At 37.4% G+C, this 24,241-nt stretch overlaps 1 long non-coding RNA gene across 3 annotated transcripts in view; it reads right to left on the bottom strand.

Annotated features, from left to right (window-relative positions):
- Window positions 1-24,241, bottom strand: part of LOC126082275 (uncharacterized) — a 275,294-nt gene that overhangs the window by 113,860 nt on the left and 137,193 nt on the right. For all 3 annotated transcript variants that reach the window (XR_007518520.1, XR_007518522.1, XR_007518521.1), the window contains exon 7: window positions 4,948-5,073. This is a non-coding gene — a long non-coding RNA (uncharacterized LOC126082275). The remainder of the gene's footprint in view (window positions 1-4,947; window positions 5,074-24,241) is intronic.

The raw sequence follows: 24,241 nt of genomic DNA, 5'->3' as shown, positions 1-24,241 counted from the left end.
TATATTATCAAGTCATTAAGATAGAAGGTTAAAAAGTGTAGAATAAATAGTGAAAACATATCCTTTTTATTCACTCAAAATTGCTATCTAATCTGTCAAGAGTTATCTGTTCTGTTTCTTTCAATCCTGGCTCTTTCTTTGGTAATTAGATTCAGATACTAATAGTACCAAAGGTTTATATTCAGTTCCTAAAGCTTAGTCCATAACCTATTTTTACCACAAGTCAAGAAAGGATCAGTTAAAGCTACAAACAGTCCATTGTTCCTAACAGATTCCTCCACAAAGTGGAAAAACCATGCCTGAATCCCTCCTACTCTTGTGTAACATCTTAACATTGAGAGGCTCTAGTGGATTGTATTTCCAATGATGGCTGCAACGATATTTCCCATCCCACAGGTCTTCTGGTACCTTGCCATCCCCCATCAAAAGATGATGTCTAATCTCTTTCTCCTTCTAATGAATCACATCTACCATGGTCCCTACCAGACTGAGTCCAGTACAACTAGATGGTACCTGGCTACCACCATTGACTGCTCTGACAGGGATCACAATAGAGGGTCCTGGACAAACCTGGAGAAAAATGGAGAACAAAATTCTAACTCGAAAAGAAAGATCAGACTTGCTGGCCTGACAGCAACTGGAGAAACCCTGAGAGTATGGCCCCCGGATACCCTTTCAGCTCAGTAATGAAGTCACTCCTGAGGTTCCCCCTTCAGCCAAAAGTTGAACAGGCCCATAAAACATAACGAGACTACAGGGGCACACCAGCCCAAGGGCAAGGACTAGGAGGCAGGAGGAAACCAGAAAGTTGGTAAAAGGGAACCCAAAGTTGAGAAGGGAGAGTGTTGATATGTCATGGGTTTATTAACCAACGTCATAAAACAATATGTGTACTAACTGTTTGATAAGAAACTAGTTTGTTCTGTAAATCTTCATCTAAAGTACAATAAAAAATAAAATAATAATTTCTTTCTCCCTGAATCTAGGTGGGTTTTTGACATACTTGTAACCAATAAAATACTGCAGAAGTGTCAGGGCAGGACTTCCATGATTAAGACACAAAAGGTGATGCTGCCTTTACCTTCTATGCTGGAACACTTGTGCTGGTAGAGCCCTGAGCCACCATGTAAACAGTCTGACTGCCTGGAGGCCACATACTGTGAAGACCCACACCAGCCCCTACAGAGGGATCATTCATAGAAGCCCTGAGACTCCTTGAAGAGGGAGATGTCCAACAGCCCCAGGCTGCTCCAGTCCTCCCCACCACTGTTCCTGCTTTTACTGCAATTGCTGGAGAAACCTCAAGCCAGAACCACCCAGTTGAGCCTTTCCAGAATTTCTGACCCACAGAAACTATGCCAGTTAATAAAATGATTGTTTTCAAGTCACTAAATTGTGGGGTGATTTGTTACACCGTAGTTTTTAGTGAAATAGTAATCCAGGCTTACAATTTAACAAGAAGAAAACTGGCATACACTGTAGATGGAATACCTAGGAAACAAAAGGTTAGAAACTGTAATTTTAACCTCAGCTTCATGTAATCTGACTTAGATTGGGATCCGTAGAGAAGCAAAACCAGTAAAGCATATAAATATATAGAGAGAGAGATTTATATCAAGGGGAGAGCTCACGGAATTGTAGAGGCTAGAACGTCCCAAGTCCATGGATCATGATAGAGTCTTCTCTTGATTCACGCAGCCGCAGGGGCTGGTCAACCCAAGATCAACAGGTCGGTGAGCAGGGCTCCCGCTTTCAGGCTGTGAAGACTGACGAATCCCAAGGTCTGCAGATAAGCTGGTAGCGCAAGTCCCAAGAGCCAGAGTTCAGATGAAAAGGAGGCAGCTGCAGGATCCAGAGTGAGCAAAAAAGCCAGAACACCTGCTTATATTTGGATGCAGGCCAAACCTCCAAGGAAACTCCCTTTAACTGATTGGCTACTCACAGCAGATTCAATCATGGGAGTGATCACATATAAACACTGAGAATCATGACCCAGCCAAGTTGACACACAATCTTAACCATCACAGAACTAGATTTGGTGAATTTTTTTGTATATTTAGTTTAAAGGGCTTATAGGGAATTCAAGAGAGAGTTGACTATGCAAACCTAGGACCCAGGAAAGAAAGATATGGGTAGAAGACACAAGTTTGAAAGCCAAAGCATTATATATGGTAGTTAAAATCACCAGCAGTCTTAAGATATTCTCCAGAAAGAACATATGGAACAATGTTATCCAATAGAACATAATGATCAAATTACAAAATACATATTTAATTTAAACATGTTTAGTATCCACACTTAAAAAACAGAAAAAAGAACAGGTCAATTAATTTTAATTTAAATTATTATTAATTTTAATAATATTTCCTTTAACCTAATATATCTAAAATACTACCATTTCAACATGTAATCATTTTTTTATTTATTATGATATTTTACACAGTTTTGTTCATATAAGTCTTTTGAAATCCAGTTCATATTTTTATAGTTACAGTGCATCTCAATTTGAATTAGCCTTATTTGAAATGCTTAATAGACATATATGGTTAATGGCTACCACATAGAACAGCACAAAAAAGTGAAAAGAAGAGAAGACATCAAAGCATAGAACCCTGGGCACAATTGTTATTTAAAAGGCAGGCAGAGGAAAAGGAGCCCATGAAGGCAACTGAGAAAGAGGGAGCAGATGTGTAGGTGGAAACTCAATAAAGACTAATATGGAAGACAAGAAGAGAAAGAATATAAAGGAAAGATCAGCCAACAGTGTCTATTGTCACAAAACTGACATAAGAAGGGAAAGTATCCACTGTAGTTTGCAATTAAGAGGTCATTGGTAACCCTCTCAAGAGCAACGTCATTAGTGGGGTGGGTATGGATGCCAGATTGCAATGGGTCAAGAAATGAAATAAATCACATGCTCCTCTTTCACAAAGCATTAATGTTACCTGTTACTACTTAGACCAGTGATCCCCAAGCCAGCCAGATCATCAGAATCACTCGGGAGTCTTTTCAAGAATACAGATACATAACTACTACCATCCTAAGTTTCTGATTCATTAGGTCTAAGACAAGGAAAGTCATGTTGTTTAAAGTTCTCTAAGAAATTCTAACCACCACTCATCTGTCAGTTGGTTGTACTGTGGTGGCTTACATGATGCTACAATGATGGAAGCTATGCCACCAGTATTTCAAATACCAGCAGAGTCACCCATGGTAGACAGATTTCAACACAGCTTCCAGACTAATACAGACTAGGACAAAAGGTCTAGCAATCTACTTCTGAAATTGGGCCAATGAAAACCTTATGGATTGCAACAGAATACTGTCCAATATAGTGCTGAAAGATGAGCCCCCTAGGTTGGAAGGTACTAAAAGTACACATTGGCCACAACAATGGACTCAACCACACCAATGATAATGAAGATGGCGCAGGACCGGGCAATGTTTCATTCTGTTGTATATAGGGTCACCATGAGTTGGAGCTGACTCAACAGCAACTAAAGACAACAAGAAGCAATTCTAAAGGCTTACTACTTTTGTGGCGATACTACAAAATACTACAATATCAATGCCAGTGCTCCACAATGTGAAGATCCTTAATTCAATCAGTGTCTGAAAGACATCAGGATTAAATCCTATAGCTCCATACTGAAAAGTTCCTCAACATCCCTTACCCATCATGACCAGAATCACAATCTACTAACACAAATGTGAGCTCAGTAAAAAGAGCTCAAATTTCTTTCCCAGTGAAAATATTTGATATCTTTGTACCTGTTTATCTTCAATCTATAAAAGGAAATACTATCTAGAGATTAGTAATATTATACTTGGTAACTGCTCTTAGGACCCCAATGAAAACTATTGCTCTTACAGAGACTTAAATATTATTCCTTCTTTAATAGCTTGAAACCCTGGTGGTTCAGTGGTTAAGAGCTCAGCTGCTAACCAAAAGGTCAGCAGTTTGAATTCACCAGCCACTCCCTGAAAACCCTATGGGGCAGTTATACTCTGTCCTACAGGGTTGCTATGAGTCAGGATCAAAACTGGCTTACAACTTTCCAAACCAAGACTGCAGATGTTCCTTCCTCTTTGACGATGCAGTGAAATACAGAAAATTAAACTATTTTCTTGAAAGTTAGCTCAGAAACTATCCTCTAGGTACAACTAACCAGAGTTATGGTGCTTCAATAGCCAGTCGGGGAATAACAATTGGAGAGAAGGATATAGCTGAGAACTTAGGTTACCTGAGCTAATCCTTATTTCCCTGTATTTCCATAAAGCTGCATATTGCCCTCTGGGGACTCCTTTTACCCTTTCAGCTCTTCCTTCACAGTCACTTTATTCTGATTTTACTTAGATAAAAATACTAGACAAAATGATACACATTGTGGTTTATCCTGCAGTCCAATCTCCTAGGGATAATGCTAACTCAGAATTTAAACTATCATTATCCATCAAAATTCCCTGTGGATCAAACAGTACTTCATTATAATTATAATTCATTATAACTCATGCATTTTCTTTTTTACTGTGTAGAATTACAGCATGAATCAGAGACAACATCCTTGACTGGTCAACCCTTCCCAAAGAGAATTTTTTTTAAATATTTTTAATTAAACATAAATACATGTATTTCATTACTAAATTTCTGAAAAGAAAAACAATTAAAAAAAAAAAAAAAGATTCCTAAAGCTTTTTTAAAAAACTGTAAAAAATCTTAGAGTGTTGTCTGGTCCAATTCCCTGATATTAGGTAAGTAAATTTCTAAATAATCTAGGCGAGATGCTTCTCCTTCTCTCCTTAAAGATCTCCAGTAGAAGGAGAACAGTTATTGAGTTCCTGTTAAATGTCACGTGTCTTAGGCTGGGTTATCCAAAGAAGCAAAACAAGTGAAGTGTATAAATACATATAGAAGAGAGATATTTATATCAAGGAAATAGCTCACACAATTGTAGAGGCTGGAACGTCCCAAGTTCGTGGGTCAATCTAGAGGTTTCTCCTGATTCACGTAGTCGCAGGGGCTGGTGATCAGCAAGTCAGACATCAGGGCTCTGGCTCACAGGCTGTGAAGACCTATGAATCCCAAGATCAGCAGGCAAGACAGCAGGTAAGTTGTTAGCTCAAGTCCCAAGAACTGGAGATCAAACAAATAGGAGCCAGGTGCAGGATCCAGAGCGAGCAAAAGCCCATGAGCTTTGTCAGAATTTCCACCTATACAACCCCAAGGAGACTCCCCTTCAACTGACTTGCTATTCACAGCAGATCCCATCATGAAGGTGATCACATTATATCAAATCTCATCATGAGAGTGATCACATCATTATACGATTGCCAAACTGCATCATAACTGCCAACCACTGAGAATCATGGCCCAACCAAGCTGACACACAACCTTAAATAGTATTTCCTGGGTGCTTTCCCACACATTATCTTATTTAATCTCGGTGCATCTTTCAGAATATGTTTTATCACACTGTTTTACAGATTCAAAAAAAAATGAGGTTTAGAGATGTTAAGTGGGACCAGGATTCCAAGCCAGAACTGTCACAAGGTCTGTGATCTTTCCACCCCACCATACTAATAGAAATTGTATGACCTGTCTCTCTATTCATTGCAATGTTCATTATCCTAAAGGTCAAACAGCTCTTCTTCATTCGGCTAACTAAGTTCTTGTCTCTGATATGAGCTGATTTCCTCTTCCTCGTTGTTCTATGAACAATAAAAATAATTGTTCCATATCTTCCCCATTAAAACACTTCTGATGGATGAAAACAGAAACCAAATCATTTCTTTGCCTTATGTAAGGCAAACAAATCTATTCCTCATGGATTTCTATTGAAGAAACTTTTACATCCCTGAGATGATTTTGATTATTCTTTTCAGAATCTTCTGTAATTGTAATGCAACTTTTTCAAAGCATGATAACCCAAAATAAACACAAAGCTCTCAAAAGTAACCACTTAGTGAAATAGAAGAAGGTTCTTTCTTTCATAAGATTCAGAAGGTAAACAGGTGAAAAACATTACAGAGAAACTTGTTTAAGTGCTTTTTAATCCTTACCTAAAGCTGACTATATAAAAGTTCCATATATTTTCCAAACATTGGCAACCCAGAAACTCTCCATCCACATTTTCTGAGTGTAAAAAAAGGTTGTATTAAATGGTCTACTTTATGGGAGAGACTCTCCTTTTATTTTTACACATATGCCTTAAAGAACTCTGGAAGGAATCTCAAGTTAAACTATACATGCCAGGGCTATTGCTACCATATAACAACCTCTTAATATCAAACTGAAGTTGAGTCCTTCCTGAAGCAATAAAAGAGTCCAAAGTCAAAGTTCCAAGTAATCAATGAGCACCAACTCTGTAATACACCTGAGTTATGCTCTAGGGATAAAAATTATTGTCCCAAAGACACTTTCCCTGAATTAAAACACTTACATTCTAAAAAGGGAGAGAGACATACAATTATCAACATGAATTAAATTATATAGTATCATGGAGAAAAAAGTGACAGATTTTGCCTAAGAAAGCTGAGAAAGGAAACAGGTCATAAAGGTTGAATAGAAGTCCTGCATACCCATCAGTGCTTTCAATAGGGGCACTAACAGCAATGTCCTTTTTTGTCCTACGTTTAAATAAATGGTTTATATTTACTTCGGTCTTTATTCCTGGTTAAAAACAAAGAGAGAGAGAGACGCTTTCATTTCTTAATGTTATTTTAAAATATTTTCAAAGAATAAGCTTAGGCTACTCGACAGAAACCATACAGTAAAGAAGACAATGGGATGACATATATAAAGCACTGAAGGAAAAAAGCTGCCACCGAAGAATCATACATCCAGCAAACCTGTCTCTCAAATATGAAGGCGAAATTAAGATATTACCAGAAAAACAGAAGTTTAGGGAATTTGCAAAAAACAAACCAAAACTACAAGAAATACTAAAAGGAGTTTTCTGGTTGGAAAATCAGCAACATCAGATAACAATGCAAGACTAGAACACAGGACAGAGCAACCAGATACCAACCCAGATAGAGAAATCACAAAAATAAATTAAGATTAAAAAAATGCTCAAAACAAGGAAACAGCAATGTCATTATGTAAAAGATGACAACATGAAATCAATAAAGAGGGACTAAAAAATACACATCTTTTATATGGAGAGGAAGTCAAGGACATATAAAGAGATAAAAGATTGGTTTAAACTTAGAAAAATAGGGGTACAAAGGGGACAAATAATCCTACACATAAAAAATATATATATATACAGGAAAATCATGACGGGTTAGCAAAAACAAAATCAACAAGGAAAAAAAGGAAAAGACAATATAAAAAGAAAAACTACCCAGCACAAAAAATTAAGTAGAAAAAAGACACTGTCAACAACACACAAAAAAAGACATCAAAATGACAGCACTAAACTCATATCTATCCATAATAACACTGGATTTAAATGGACTAAATGCACCAATGAAGAGACAGACAGTGGCAGAATGGATTAAAAAATACAATCTGTCTACATGCTGCCTACAAGAGACACACCTTAGACTTAAAGACACAAAAAAACTAAAACTCAAAGGATAGAAAAAAATATATCGAGCAAACAACAATCAAAAAAGAGCTGGAGGGGCAATATTAATTTCTGACAAAATAGACTTTAAAGTAAAATCCACCAAAAAGGATAAGGAAGGATACTATATAATGATTAAAGGGACAATATATGAGGAGGATATAACAATATTAATACGCACCCAATGACAGGGCTTCAAGATACATAAAAGAAACTCTTAACAGCATTGAAAAGTGAGATAGACAGCTCTACAATTACAGAAGGAGACTTCAACACACCACTTTTGGTAAAAGACAGAACACCCAGAAAGAAGCTCACAGAAGATCTAAATGCCACAATCAACCAACTTGATCTCATAGACATATACAGAACACTCCAACAGCAGCTAAGTATACTTTCTATTCCAGCACACATAGAACTTTCTCTAAAATAGACCACATATTAGGTCATAAAGCAAGCCTTAAAAGAATCTGAAACATCGAAATATTACAAAGCACCTTCTCTGACAATGAAGCCATAAAAGCAGAAATCAATAACAGAAAAAGCAGGGAAAAGAGATTGAATACTTGGAAACTAAACAACACCTTGCTCAAAAACTACTGCGTTATAGAAGAAATTAAAGATGGAATAAAGAAATTCAGAGAATCCAAAGGGAATGAAAACATTTCCTATCAGAATCTTTGGGACACAGCTAAAACAGTGCTCAGAGGTCAATTTATAGCAATAAATGCACATCTCCAAAAAGAACAAAGGGCCAAAATCAAAGAATTACCCCTACAACTTGAACAAATACGAAGAGAGCAAAAAATGAAACCCTCAGTCACCAGAAAAAAAGCAAATAATAAAAATTAGAGCAGAATTAAATGAAATAGAGAACAGAAAAACAATTGAAAGAGTTAACAAGACCAAAACCTGGCTCTCTGAAAAAATTGATAAATCATCGTCCACGCTGAAAAAAGAAAAACAGAAGAGGAAGCAAATCACTCCAAATAAGAAATGAGAAAGTCGATATCACAACAGACCCAACTGAAATTAAAATAATCATATCAGGCTACTATGAAAAATTGTATTCTACTAAATTTGAAAACCTAGAAGAAATGGATAAATTTCTAGAAACAAACTGCCTACCTAAAATAACACAAACAGAGATAAAACAACTTAAAAAAAAAAACATAACAAAAGAAGAGATTGAAAAGGTAATCAAAAAACTCCCAACAAAAAAAAAAGATCTGACCCTGACGGCTTCACTGGAAAATTCTACCAAACTTTCAAAGAAGAGTTAACATCACTACTACTAAAGGTATTTCAGAGTATAGAAAAGGATGGAATATTCCCAAACTCATCCTATGAAGCCAGCATATCTCTGATACCAAAACCAGGTAAAGGCACTACAAAAAAAAAAAAAAAATGACAGACCTATATCCCTCATGAACTTAAGACGCAAAAATCCTCAACAAAATTCTAGCCGATAGAATTCAACAGCATATCAAAAAAATAATTCACCATGACCAAGAGGGATTCATACCAGGTATGCAGGGATGGTTCAACATTAAAAAAAAATCAATGTAATCCATCATATAAATAAAACAAAAGAAAAGAACCACATGATCTTATCAATTAAACCAGACATGGCGTTTGACAACGTTCAACACCCATTCATGATAAAAACTCAGCAAAATAGGAATGGAAGGAAAATTCCTCAACATAATAAAGAGCATTGATACGAAGTCAACAGCCACCATCTTCCTAAATGGAGAGCGTCTGAAAGCATTCCCCTTGAGAACTGGAACGACACAAGGATGCCCTTTAGCACCACTCTTATTCAACATTGTACTGGAGGTCCTAGCCAGAGCAATTGGGCTAGATAAAGAAATAAGGGGTATCCAAATTGGTAAGGAAGAAGTAAAAGTATCTCTGTTTGCAGGTGACATGACCTTACACACAGAAAACCCTAAAGAATCCTCAAAAAAACTACTGAAACTAATAGAAGATTGCAGCAAAGTATCAGGATACAAGATAAACATACAAAAATCTGTTGGATTCTTCTACACCAACAAAGAGAACATCGAAGAGGAAATCACCAAATCAATACCACTTACAATAGCATCCAAGAAGATAAAATATGTAGGAATAAATCTAATGAGAGACGTAAAAGATCTATTCAAAGAAAACTACATGACACTACTGCAAGAATCCAATCCAAAAGAGACCTACATAAGTAGAAAAACATAACCTTGCTCATGGACAAAAAGACTCAACATTATAAAAATGTCTATTCTACCCAAAGCGACCTATAGATACAATGCAATCCTGATCCAAATTCCAATGACATTTTTTAATGAAATGGAGAAACAAATCACCAAATTCATATGGAAGGGAAAGAAGCCCCAGATAAGTAAAGCATTACTGAAAAAGAAGAACAACGAGGGAGGACTCACACTACCTGATTTCAGAACATATTATCCTGCCACAATAGTCAAAACAGCCTGGTACTGGTACAACAACAGATACAGAGACCAATAGAACAGAATTGAGAATACAGACATGAATTCATCCACACATGAGCAGCTGATATTTGACAAAGGCCCGCAGTCTGTTAAATGGAGAAAAGAGATCCTCTTTAACAAATGGTGCTGGCATAACTGGATATCCATCTGCAAAAAAAATGAAACAAGACCCATACCTCACACCATGCTCAAAAACTAACTCAAAATGGGGCAAAGACCTAAATATAAAATCTAAAACTATAAAGATCATGGAAGAAAAAATAGAGACAATGCTAGGAGCCCTAATACATGGTATAAACAATATACAAAACATTACTAACTGAGATCGGGAACCAGACAAGGATGCCTTTTATCACCACTCTTATTAAACATTGTGCTGGAAGTCCTAGCCAGAGCAATTCGGCTAGATAAAGAAATAAAGGGTATCCAGATTGGCAAGGAAGAAGTAAAAGTATCTCTATTTGCAGATGACATGATCTTATACACAGAAAACCCTAAGGAATCCTCCAGAAAACTACTGAAACTAATAGTTGAGCAGAGTATCGGGATACCAGATAAACACACAAAAATCAGTTGGATTCCTCTACACCAACAAAAAGAATATCAAAGAGGAAATCACCAAATCAATGCCATTTACAGTAGCCCCCAAGAAGATAAAATACTTAGGAATAAATCTTACCAGAGGCTTATACAAAGAAAACCAGAGTACGCTTCTGCAAGAAACCAAAACAGACTTACATAAGTGGAAACACATACCTTGCTCATGGATAGGAAGACTTAACATTATAAAAATGTCTATTGTACCAAAAGTGATCTATACATTTAATGCAATTCTGATCCAAATCCCAGCGACATTCTTCAATGACATGGAGAAACAAATCACCAATTTCATATGGAAGGGAAAGAGGCCGCGGATAAATGAGGCATTACTGAAAAATAAGAACAAAGTAGGAGGCCTTACTTTACCTGATTTCAGAACATATTATACTGCCACAGTAGTCAAAACACCCTGGTACTGGTACAACAACAGATACATGGACCAATGGAACAGAATTGAGAATCCAGACATAAATCCATCCTCATAGGAGCAGCTGATAATTGACGAAGGCCCCAAAACAGTTAAATGGGGAAAAAACAGTCTTTTTAACAAATGGTGCTGGCATAACTGGATATCCGTCTGCAAAAAAAATGAAACAAGACCCATACCTCACTCCATGCACAAAAACTAACTCAAAAGGGATCAAAGACCTAAATATAAAATCTAAAATGATAAAGATCATGGAAGAAAAAACAGGGACAATGTTAGGAGCCCTAATACATGACAAAAACAGTATAGAAAACATTATAAAGAATGCAGAAGGAAAACTAGATAACTGGGAGCTCCTAAAAATCAAAGGCTTATGCTCATCCAAAGACTTCACCAAAAGAGTAAAAAGACTACCTACAGACTGGGAAAAAGTTTTTAGCTATGACATTTCTGATCAGCGCCTGATCTCTAAAATCTACATGATACTGCAAAAACTCAACTGCAAAAAACAACCCAATTAAAAAATGGGCAAAAGATATGAATACACACTTCACTAAAGAAGACATTCAGATAGCTAACAGATACATGAGGAAATGTTCACAATCATTAGCCATTAAAGAAATGCAGATCAAAACTACAATGAGATTTCATCTCACTCCAACAAGGCTGGCATTAATCAAAAAACACAAAACAATAAATGTTGGAGAGGCTGTGGACAGACTGGAACACTTATGCACTGCTGGTGTTAATGTCAAATGGTACAACCGCTTTGGAAATCAATTTGGCACTTCCTAAAAAAGCTAGAAACAGAACTACCATACGATCCAGCAATCCCACTCCTTGGAATATTTCCTAAAGAAATAAGAGCCTTTACATAAACAGATATATGCACACCCATGTTTATTGCAGCACTGTTTACAACAGCAAAAACATGGAAGCAACCAAGGTGCCCATCAACAGATGAATGGATAGATAAATTATGATATATTCACACAATGGAATACTACGCATCGATAAAGAACAGTGAGGAATCTGGGAAACATTTCATAACATGGAGGAAACTGGAAGGCATTATGCTGAGTGAAATTAGTCAGTTGCAAAAGGGCAAATATTGTATAAGACCACTATTATAAGAACTTGAGAAATAGTTTAAACTGAGAAGAAAACATTCTTTTGTGGTTACGAGACAGGGGAGGGAGGGAGGGTGGGAGAGGCATATTCACTTATTAGATAGTAGATAAGAACTACTTTAGGTGAAGGGAAAGACAGCATACAGTACAGGGGAGGTCAGCACAATTGGACTAAACCAAAAGCAAAGAAGTTTACTGAATAAACTGAATGCCTCGAAAGCCAGTGTAGCAGGGGCAGGGGTTTGGAGACCAGGGTTTCAGGGGACATCTAAGTCAACTGGCATAATAAAATCTATTAACAAAACATTCTGCATCCCACTTTGAAGAGTGGCATCTGGGGTCTTAAACGCTAGCAAGCAGCCATCTAAGATGCATCAATTGGTCTCAACCCACCTGGATCAAAGGAGAATGAAGAACACCAAGGACACAACGTGATCACGGGCCCAAGAGACAGAAAGGGCCACATGAACCAGAGACTACATCATCCTGAGACCAGAAGAACTAGATGGTGCCCGGCTACAACCGATGACTGTCCTGACCGGGAACACAACAGAGAACCCCTGAGGAAGCAGCGGAGCAGTGGGATGCAGACCCCATATTCTCATAAGACCAGACTTAATGGTCTGACTGAGACTGGAAGGACTCTGGTGGTCATGGCCCCCAGACCTTCTGTTGGCCCAGGACAGGAACCATTCCCGAAGCTAACACTTCAGACACGGATTGGACTGGACAATGGGTTGGAAAGGGATGCTGTTGAGGAGTGAGCTTCTTGGATCAGGTGGACACTTGAGTCTATGGTGGCATCTCCTGCCTGGAGGGGAGATGAGAGGGTAGAGGTAGTTAGAAGCTGGCGAAAAGGACATGAAAAGAGAGAGTGGAGGGAGAGAGCAGGCTGTCTCATTAGGGGGAGAGTAATTGGGAGTGTGTAGCAAGGCGGATATGGGTTTTTGTGTGAGAGACTGGCTTGATTTGTAAACTTTCACTCAAAGCACAATAAAAATTACTTTAAAAAAATAAAAAACATTACTAACAATGCACAAACACCAGAAGAGAAACTACATAACTGGGAGCTCCTAAAAATCAAACACTTAAGCTCTATCCAAAGACTTCACCAAAAGAGTAAAAAGATTTCCTACAGGCTGGGAAGAAGTTCTTGGCTATGACAAATCCAATCAACATACGATCTCTAAAATCTACATGACACTGCAAAAACTCCACAACAAAAAGACAAATAACCCAATTAAAAAATGGGCAAAGGAGAAGAACTGGCACTTCACCAAAGAAGGCATTCAGGCTGCTAACAGATACAGGAGGAAATGGTCACAATCATTAGCCATTAGAGAAATGCAGATCAAAATTACAATGAGATTCCATCTCACTCCGACAAGGCTGGCATTAATTCAAAAAACACAAAATAATAAATGTTGGAGAGGTTGTAAAGAGACTGGAACACTTATACACTGCTAGTGGGAATGTAAAATGGTACAAACACTTTGGAATTCAATTTGTCGCTTCCTTAAAAATCTAGAAATGGAACTACCATATGATCTAGCAATCCCACTCCTTGGAATATATCCCAGAGAAATAAGGCCTTTACATAAACAGATATATGCACAACCATGTTCATTGCAGCACTGTTTACAATAGCAAAAAGAAGCAACGAAGGTCCCCATTAACAGATGAATGGATAAATAAATTGTGGTATATTCACATAATGGAGTACTATGCAAAACTAAGAACAATGACGAATTTGTGAAACATCTCAAACATGGAGAAATCTGGAAGGCATCATGCTGAGTGAAATTAGTCAGCTGCAAAAGGACAAATATTGTATGAGACCACTATTATAAGAACTCGAGAAATAGTTTAAACACAGAAGAAAATATTCTTTGGTGGTTACAAGGGTGGGGAGGCGGGGAGAGCAGTATTCACTAATTAGATAGTAGACAAGAACTATTTTAGGTGAAGAGAAAGGCAACACACAATACAGGAGAGGTCAGCACAACTGGACTAAACCAAAAGCAAAGAAGTTTCCTGAATACAACCAAACACTTCAAAGGCCACAGTAGCAGGGATGGGGGTCTGGAGACCATGGTTTCAGGAGACATCTAAGTCAACAGGCATAACAAAATGTATTAAAGAAAACGTTCTACATCCCACTTTGGTGAGGGGTTTCTGTGGTCTTAAACACTAGCAAGCTTCCATCTAAGATGCATCAATTGGTCTCTACCCACCTGTGGCAAAGGAGAATGAAAAACACCAAAGACACAGGGTAAATATGAGACCAAGAGACAGAAAGGGCCACATAAACCAGAGACTACACCAGCCTGAGATCATAGAAACTAGATGGTGCCCAGCTACCACCGATGACCGCCCTGACAGGGAACACATCAAAGAATCCCTGATTGAGCAGGAGAACAGTGGGATGCAGACCTCAAATTCTCGTAAAAAGACCAGACTTAATGGTCTGACAGAGACTAGAGGGACCCCAGAGGTCATGGTCCCAGGACCTTCTGTTAGCCCAAAACTGGAACCATTCCTGAAGCCAACTCTTCAGGCAGTGATTGGACTGGACTATAAAACAGACAATGGTACTGGTGAGGAGTAAGCTTCTTGGCTCAAGTAGACACATGAGACTATGTGAGCAGCTTCTGTCTGGATGCAAGATAAGCCACAGGGCAAAGAAGGTGGTTGAATGGACACGGGGAATACAGGGTGAGGAGGAGAAGTGTGCTGTCCCATTCGGGGGAGAGCAGCTAGGAGTACATAGTAAAGTATACATAAGTTTTTGTATCAGAGCCTGATTTGATTTGTAAACTTTCACTTAAAACGCAATAAATTTTAAAAAATAACAAAATTTTCAATTTGTTGGCATTTCTCTGGAATTTTGATGCTAAAAAGAACTTGGTATTCCAGATGCAAAAGTATCAATGTTGGATTCTCTATATATACATGAACTCTACTGATATTCCTGCTCTGCAATGTGAAGCAAGAGTGGACACAACTGAAAATGATATTGACAATATCAAGAGAAAAAGCATAAAGATATAATTTGGTTAAAATGCTCAGTAAAAACCATTTATTCCAATTCTGTTTGCATTTTTTGGACAGTTTAGAAAGTGGCAAGAATAACAGCTTCTATAACAGGCTATTGGCCATTAAGAACGTGTTCTTATAGACACCTCCACAATTATAGTAGGAGACTTCAACACACCCCTTTCGGAGAAGGACAGGACATCCAGTAAGAAGCTCAGTAGAGACACAGAAGACCTAATTGCTACAATCAACCAACTTGACCTCACTGACTTTTACAGAACACTGCACCCAACAGATGCAAAGTATACTTTTTTTTCTAGCGCACATGGAATATTCTCTAGAATAGACCACATATTAGGTCATAAAACAAACCTTTGCAGAATTCGAAACGTCAAAATATTACAAAGCATCTTCTCAGACCATAAGGCCATAAAAGTGGAAATCAATAACCGAAAAATTAGGGAAAACAAATCAAATACTTGGAAACTGAACAATACCCTGCTGAAAAAAGACTGGGTTATAGAAGACATTAAGGAGGGAATAAAGAAATTCATAGAATGCAACGAGAATGAAAATACTTCCTATCAAAACCTCTGGGACACAGCAAAAGCAGTGCTCAGAGGCCAACTTGTATCGATAAATGCACACATACAAAAAGAAGAAAGAGCCAAAAATCAGAGAACTATCCTTACAACTTGAACAAATAGAAAGTGAGCAACAAAAGAATCTATCAGGCACCAGAAGAAAACAAATACTAAAAAGTAGAGCTGAACTAAATGAATTAGAGAACAGAAAAACAACTGAAAGAATTAACAAAGCCAAAAGCTGATTCTTTGAAAAAATTAACAAAATTGATAAACCACTGGCAAGACTGACTAAAGAAATACAGGAAACAAATAACCCGAATAAGAAACGAGATGGGCCACATCACAACAGGCCCAATTGAAATTAAAAGAATCATATCAGATTATGATGAAAAATTGTACACTAACAAATTTGCAAACCTAGAACAAATGGATGAATTCCTAGAAAAACACTACCTACCTAAACTAACACAATCAGAAGTAGAACAACTAAATAGACCCATAACAAAAAAAGAGATTGAAACGGTAATCAAAAAACTCCCAATAAAAAAAAGCCCTGGCCCGGACGGCTTTACTGCACAGTTCTACCAAACTTTCAGAGAAGAGTTAACACCACTACTACTAAAGGTATTTCAAAGCACAGAAGATGACAGAATATTACCTAACTCATTCTATGCAGCCACCATATCCCTGATACCAAAACCAGGGAAAGACATCACAAAAAAAGAAAATTACAGACCTATATCTCGAAAATCCTAGCCAATAAGATTCAACAACATATCAAAAAAATAATCCACCATGACCAAGTGGGATTTATACCAGGTATGCAAGGCTGGTTTAATATTCGAAAAACCATTAATGTAATCCACCATATAAATAAAACAAAAGACAAAAACCACATGATCTTATCAATTGATGCAGAAAAGGCATTTGACAAAGTCCAACAACCATTTATGATAAAAACTCTCACCAAAATAGCTATTGAAGGAAAATTCCTCAACATAATAAAGGGCATCTATACAAAGCCAACAGCCAACATCATTCTAAATGGAGAGAGCCTGAAAGCATTTCCCTTGAGAACGGGAACCAGACAAGGATGCCCTTTATCACCGCTCTTATTCAATATTGTGCTAGAGGTCCTAGCCAGAGCAATTAGGCAAGACAAAGAAATAAAGGGCATCCGCATTGGCAAGGAGGAAGTAAAATGATCTCTATTTGCAGATGACATGATCTTATACACAGAAAACCCTAAGGAATCCTCCAGAAAACTACTGAAACTAATAGAAGAGTTTGGCAGAGTCTCAGGTTTTAAGATAAACATACAAAAACCACTTGGATTCCTCTACATCAACAAAAAGAACATCGAAGAGGAAATAACCAAATCAATACCATTCACAGTAGCCACCAAGAAGATAAAATACTTAGGAATAAATCTTACCAAGGATGTAAAAGACCTATACAAAGAAAACTACAAAGTACTACTGCAAGAAACTAAAAAGGACCTACTTAAGTGGAAAAACATACCTTGCTCATGGATAGGAAGACTTAACATAGTAAAAATGTCTATTCTACTAAAAGCCATCTATACATACAATGCACTTCCAATCCAAATTCCAATGACATTTTTTACGGTGACAGAGAAACAAATCACCAACTTCATATGGAAGGGAAAGAAGCCTCGGATAAGTAAAGCATTACTGAAAAAGAAGAAAGTGGGAGGCCTCACTCTACCTGATTTCAGAACCTATTATACAGCCACAGCAGTCAAAACAGCCTGGTACTGGTACAACAACAGACACATAGACCAATGGAACAGAATTGAGAACCCAGATATAAATCCATCCACATATGAGCAGCTGATATTTGACAAAGGCCCAGTGTGAGTTAACTGAGGAAAATGTAGTCTTTTTAACAAATGGTGCTGGCGTAACTGGATATGCATTTGCAAAAAAATGAAACACGACCCATACCTCACACCATGCACAAAAACTAACTCCAAGTGGATCAAAGACCTAAACATAAAGACTAAAACGATAAAGATCATAGAAGAAAAAATAGGGACAACCTTAGGAGCCCTAATACAAGGCATAAACAGAGTACAAAATATTACCAAAAATGATGAAGAGAAACCAGATAACTGGGAGCTCCTAAAAATCAAACACCTATGCTCATCTAAACACTTCACCAAAAGAGTAAAAAGACCACCTACAGACTGGGAAAGAATTTTCAGTATGACATCTCCGACCAGCACCTGATCTCTAAAATCTATATGATTCTGTTAAAACTCAACCACAAAAAGACAAACAACCCAATCAAGAAGTGGGCAAAGAAAATGAACACGCACTTCACTAAAGAAGATATTCAGGCAGCTAACAGATACATGAGACAATGCTCTCGATCATTAGCCATTAGAGAAATGCAAATTAAAACAATGATGAGATTACATCTCACTCCAACAAAAAAAAAAAAATTTTTTTTTAAGCAAGGCTGGCATTAATCCAAAAAACACAAAATAATAAATGTTGAAGAGGCTGAGGAGAGATTAGAACTCTTATACACTGCTGGTGGGAATGTAAAATGGTATAACCACTTTGGAAATCTATCTGGCTTTTTCTTAAAAAGTTAGAAATAGAACTACCATACAACCCAGAAATCCCACTCCTCGGAATATATCCTAGAGAAATAAGAGCCTTCACACAAACAGATATATGCACACCCATGTTTATTGCAGCTCTGTTTGCAATGGCAAAAAGCTGGAAGCAACCAAGGTGTCCATCAACGGATGAATGGTTAAATAAATTGTGGTATATTCACACAATGGAATACTACGCATCGATAAAGAACAGGGACGAATCTGTGAGACATTTCATAACGTGGAGGAACCTGGAAGGCATTATGCTGAGTGAAATTAGTCAGAGGCAAAAGGACAAATATTGTATGAGACCACTATTATAAGATCTTGAGAAATAGTATAAACTGAGAAGAACACATACTTTTGTGGTTACGAGGCGGGGAGGGAGGGAGGGTGGGAGAGGGTTTTTTACTGATTAGTTAGTAGATAAGAACTACTTTAGGTGAAGGGAAGGTCAACACTCAATACACAGAAGGTCAGCTCAACTGGACTGGACCAAAAGCAAAGAAGTTTCAGGGATAAACTGAATGCTTCAAGGGTCAGGGGAGCAAGGGCGCAGGTTTGGGGACGATGGCTTAAGGGGACTTCTAAGTCAATTGGCAAAATAATACTATTATGAAAACATTCTGCATCCTACTTTGAAATGTGGCATCTGGGGTCTTTAATGCTAATGAGCGGCCATCTAAGATGCATCAATTGGTCCTAACCCACCTGGATCAAAGGAGAATGAAGAACACCAAGGTCACACGATAACTGTGAGCCCAAGAGACAGAAATGGCCACGTGAACCAGAGACTTACATCATCTTGAGACCAGAAAAACTAGATGGTGTCCGGCCACAACTGATGACTGCCCTGACAGGGAGCACAACAGAGAACCCCTGAGGGAGCAGGAGAACAGTGGGATGCAGACCCCAAATCCTCATAAAAAGACCAGACTTAGTGGTCTGACTGAGACTAGAGGAATCCCGGCAGTCATGGTCCCCAAACCTTCTGTTGGCCCAGGACAGGAACCATTCCCAAAGACAACTCATCAGACATGGAAGGGACTGGACAATGGGTTGGAGAGAGATGCTGATGAAGAGTGAGCTACTTGTATCAGGTGGACACTTGAGACTGTGTTGGCATCTCTTGTCTGGAGGGGAGAGAGGAGGGTAGAGAGGGTTAGAAACTGGCAAAATTGTCACGAAAGGAGAGACTGGAAGGGCTGATTCATTACGGGGAGAGTAAGTGGAGTATGGAGTAAAGTGTATATAAGCTTATATGTGACAGACTGACTTGATTTGTAAACAGTCACTTAAAGCTCAATAAAAATTATTTAAAAAAAAAGAAAGTGTTCTTATGAGAGAAAGGCAGAGGAAGGTTTGAAGCACAGAAGAAAGAAGAAACACACAAGGAAAAAGGCCACGTGAAGACGGAGATAGAGACTGGAGTTATGCTGCCACGAACCAAGGAATGCCTGGGGCCACCAGAAGCTGAGAGAGAAAAGGAAGAATTCTACCCTAGAGCCTTTAGAGGGTGCATGGCTTTGCTGACACCTTGATTTCAAATCTGTAGCTTCCAGAATTGTGAGAGAATAAATATGTTTTTTTAATCCTCCCAGTTTGTGGTAATTTGAAACAGCAGCCCTAGAAAACTGATACAAGAAGTCAATTCAATCAACCAACAAATCAGTTAAAGGGAGAAGAAACGTAATTACTTATTTTCTCTAAATTTATCTGTAGTTTCACTGAAATAATTGAAGGCCTCAACGTTTTGACCCACGTAAATTTATGCATGCATTCAGTCAACCGATATTTGTGTGCCTATGATGTACCGGTCGCTGTCAAGTTGATTCTGACTTAGAGTGACCGTACAGGACAGAGTAGAACTGCCCTATAGGATTTCCAAGGAGCACCTGCTGGATTTGAACTGCCAACCTTTTGGTTAGCAGCTGTAGCTCTTAACCACTATGCCACCTATGAGACAGAATCAACTCGATGGCAATGGGTTCAGTTTTTTCTGAGGCTACCATAATAACCAAGCCAAAGTCTCTCCCTTCGTAGAGCTTACATCCTAGAGGTGAAGGCAGAAAATAAACTAGTAAGAATGATGTGTAAATGTGTGAAGCTGAGTGCTATGAAAAATAAAGGAGAGTAAGGGGTTAGAGAGTAACTGAGAATATTGTGGAGGTGGGTGCACCGCCTAAAATTGATGTCAACCTTTCAGGAGTGAATCTTCATTTAATAAGACACTAATTCAAGTTCAAGTATTCCATTTATTGGGCATATCTATTATTTAAGTGCTGTGGTTAAGAGCTTGGCTGCTAACCGAATGGTTGGCAGTTCAAGTCCACCAGCCTTGAAAAGTCTATGGGGCAGCTCTACTTTGTCCTATAGGGTCACTGTGAGTCAGAACCAACTTGATGGCAACAAATTTTTATGGGTATTATTTAGTTATAATAGGCATGATCTTCATAACAACCATGAAAAAGAATTATGTTTCTTCATTTTACAAATTACGAAAGGGAGGTTCATAGTAGCTTGTCGGAATAGTTTGACTAAAGTTACTGGAGTAATTGCAGAGCCTAGATAGAAACCTTGTGTATACCTACTCCTCATTTATCAACTATCTCATTATCCAACATTTCATATTTTTGACAATAAAAAAAATCTAGTATTCAAATATTTTGCACATTAATGACATACCTCTGGCATAACGAACGCCGAACCGTGAGGTGAGAGTAACGCTAGCTATGATGGTTATGTGTCGACTTGGCTGGACCATGATTCTCAGTGGTTTGGCAGTTATGTAATGATGTAATTTGGCTGTTGTGTAGTGATGCAATCATCTTCCATTTTGTGATCTGAGGTGGACATCCTCCATTTTGCATAATGCCAATTATGCAAAGCCCCAGTAAGTATTGCACCTAGCCCCACAAGGCTTGGCCTCCTACCACACCTTCTCTTCAACCTCACCCTACTTCTGGTTCCAGTACCTCAGGCAATTGCAAACTGGGGAAAATATGGTACTAGTATAGAACGTCCGTGTTATAGAACTTGACTAGGGTTAAGGATTCAGTAAGTAAGCAAAAGTATTTATATAAGTACTTATGAAGTAAAAGTAACAATAAGTAAAAGTACTAAGTCAACTTTGACTAAGTAAAAGCACTTAAACAGCAACAACTGGGAAGTGAAGTGAGATGGGGGACAGGGAGGAAATGTAAGAATGCTATTCATCTCTCATAGCATTTTTAGCATGAAATTTATTCACAATGTAGGTAAAGAAGTACAAAATGACTCCAATATCTTAATGGTTTTCATAATCTCTTGTCTCAATCTTAAAAGGATCTTTCAGAAATTATTGCTTTTGTGAAGCAGAAACATTTAGCTAAATTGAGCATGCCTTCCATTTCACTTCAATTTATTATTCTGTTAAATCCAAATAAGCTTAATGCTCACTTGCTTTAAATTAACATGAATGTTATGGTATCATTCTTATAATATTATTCCTGTTCATATCATGTTCTCTGAATATGTTCACATATAAGTATAACAAGATGTCTTGGAATGATGCCCATGAACTATTAATACCAGTCATTTTTGAATGGTGAAATTGAGAATAATTTGTTGCTCTCATCTTCATTGTTTTCTGCTTTGCATAATTTTTATGAGTCTATATCACTTATAAAAATAATTACTTTTTTAAGTGTACTGAAATAAAGTAAGAATAAAACGAAAAAATTCACTTATTCTACCATTAACTTTGAAAAATCAATGGTCAGCAAAGTTGAAGCAGTGTCATCTTAGAAAAGTGCATGAATGAAGAAAATTTGATTAATTTAGAGATTATGTTATATTTGTATATTAATATTTATAATAAATAAATAAGATTAAAGTAAAGGAAAATATAATCCTAAATCATAAAATTTTAAAAAATATATTTGATATGCCTAAAATGTACCCTATTCCCTATAATATTTAATGGGCATGAAGTTCTTCATTTGAAAGTAGACTTTTTGACACCTTTCAAGGGTGAACATATATTTTAATAAATTATGAAATACGGTAGGAAAAAAGGAAAGTATGTGTGTGTCCACGCGCATGTGCATGCACACATGTTAGGAGGGGGTATAAAAGGAAGACTCTCTTTAATACAAATTGAAATTCTAGTTCTTGAACAAAAGTAGTAAGTTCAGAACGAGAATTCTAAGATTTCTGAGAATCACAACTAAGATTAAAAACCACAAATAATAAATATGTTCGACGTAATTATTTTATTTGTGTTAATGATAACAATGACATGTTGAAGAAAACACCCAGGTTCTAAAATACATTATAACTGTATTTTTAAAAGAAAACTAATGTCTTTAATAGTTGTTGGGAAATTTTATTCCTTTAATGTAATTTATGTCTAAGTAAATAATGTTACATATTTTAAAAGTGTATTTCATTGAGGCACATCTTGTCTTTAATTGTTTTATTTACATAAATATCCCATATTTAAAATTGGTTTCCTTATTCACATGTTGCTGGTAGGAGTATAAATTGTTTCAATCTTCTGGGATGTCAATATTTATAATAAATACAAATGTACAAACCCTTTGACACAGCATTCTCTTTCTAGAGGTTTTTCCTAAAGATAATTGCACATATGGAAAACAAAATAGGTACGCAGATACTCTCTAAAGTATTATGGTAATAGCAAAATAATGGAAAGAAACTAAATGCCCATCAAGAGGAGACTAGTTAAATAAACTATGGTACATCCTAAGATATAGACACATTAAGAGCAAGTGTACTTACACAGAATAGTCTCCAAGATACATAAAGTGAGATGTGTACAGGTGCCATGTTGACAAGGGGTGGACTGTGATGGTTAAGATTGTGTGCCAATTTGGCTGAACCATGATTCTCAGCATTTTGGCAGTCATACAATGTTTTGATCACTTCCCTGTTGAGATTTGATATGTGATCACCGCCATGATGGGATCTGCTGTGAGTAGCCAATCAGTTGAAAGAGAGTTTCCTTGGGGGTATGGCCTGCATTAAAATATAAGCAGACATTCTAGCAAGGCTCAGGGACATTTGCTTACTCTGGATTCTGCAGCTGGCTCCTGTTCGTCTGACCTACAGTTCTCGGGACCTGAGCTAGAAGCTTACCTGCAGTCCTGTCTGCCGATTATGGGATTCGTCAATCTTCACAGCCTGTGACCATAAGCCCTGCTCTCCGACCTGCCAATCTTGGGTTTGCCAGACCCTGCAGCTACATGAATCAGGAGAGGCCTCTATCCTGATGCACAGAGTTGGGACGTTCCAACCTCTACAACCACGTGAGCCATTTCCTTGATATAAATCTCTCTCTCTCTATATATATATATATTTCTAAGTTTTACTGATTTTGCTTCTCTACACAACTCAGCCTAAGACAACAGGTAACCCTAAATTAAATGTAAAAACTAAAACCATAAACCTTCTGGAAGAAAATCTTCATGACTTCAGGCCAGGCAAATGTTTCTTAAACAGGACATAAAAAATACTAGTTATAAAAGAAAAAATTGACTAACCTGATGCAAACAAAAGTAAAAACTGCTCGTCAAAAATATCACCAAGAAACTAAAAAAGTGAGCTACAAACTAGGAGAAAATATGCACCATACATATATATATGCCAGATACTTTTATCTAGAATATAGAAAGAATTTCCTATAAATCAATATGAAAAAGACAAATACTCCAATAACCACAGAAAAGGCTTGAATATGTATTTCACACACAC

This window comes from Elephas maximus, chromosome 8, assembly GCF_024166365.1.
Source record: "Elephas maximus indicus isolate mEleMax1 chromosome 8, mEleMax1 primary haplotype, whole genome shotgun sequence".
Classification (NCBI taxonomy): Eukaryota; Metazoa; Chordata; class Mammalia; order Proboscidea; family Elephantidae; genus Elephas; species Elephas maximus.
The sequence above is the reverse complement of the archived record's forward strand: the minus strand, read 5'-3'. Positions and strand labels throughout refer to the sequence as shown.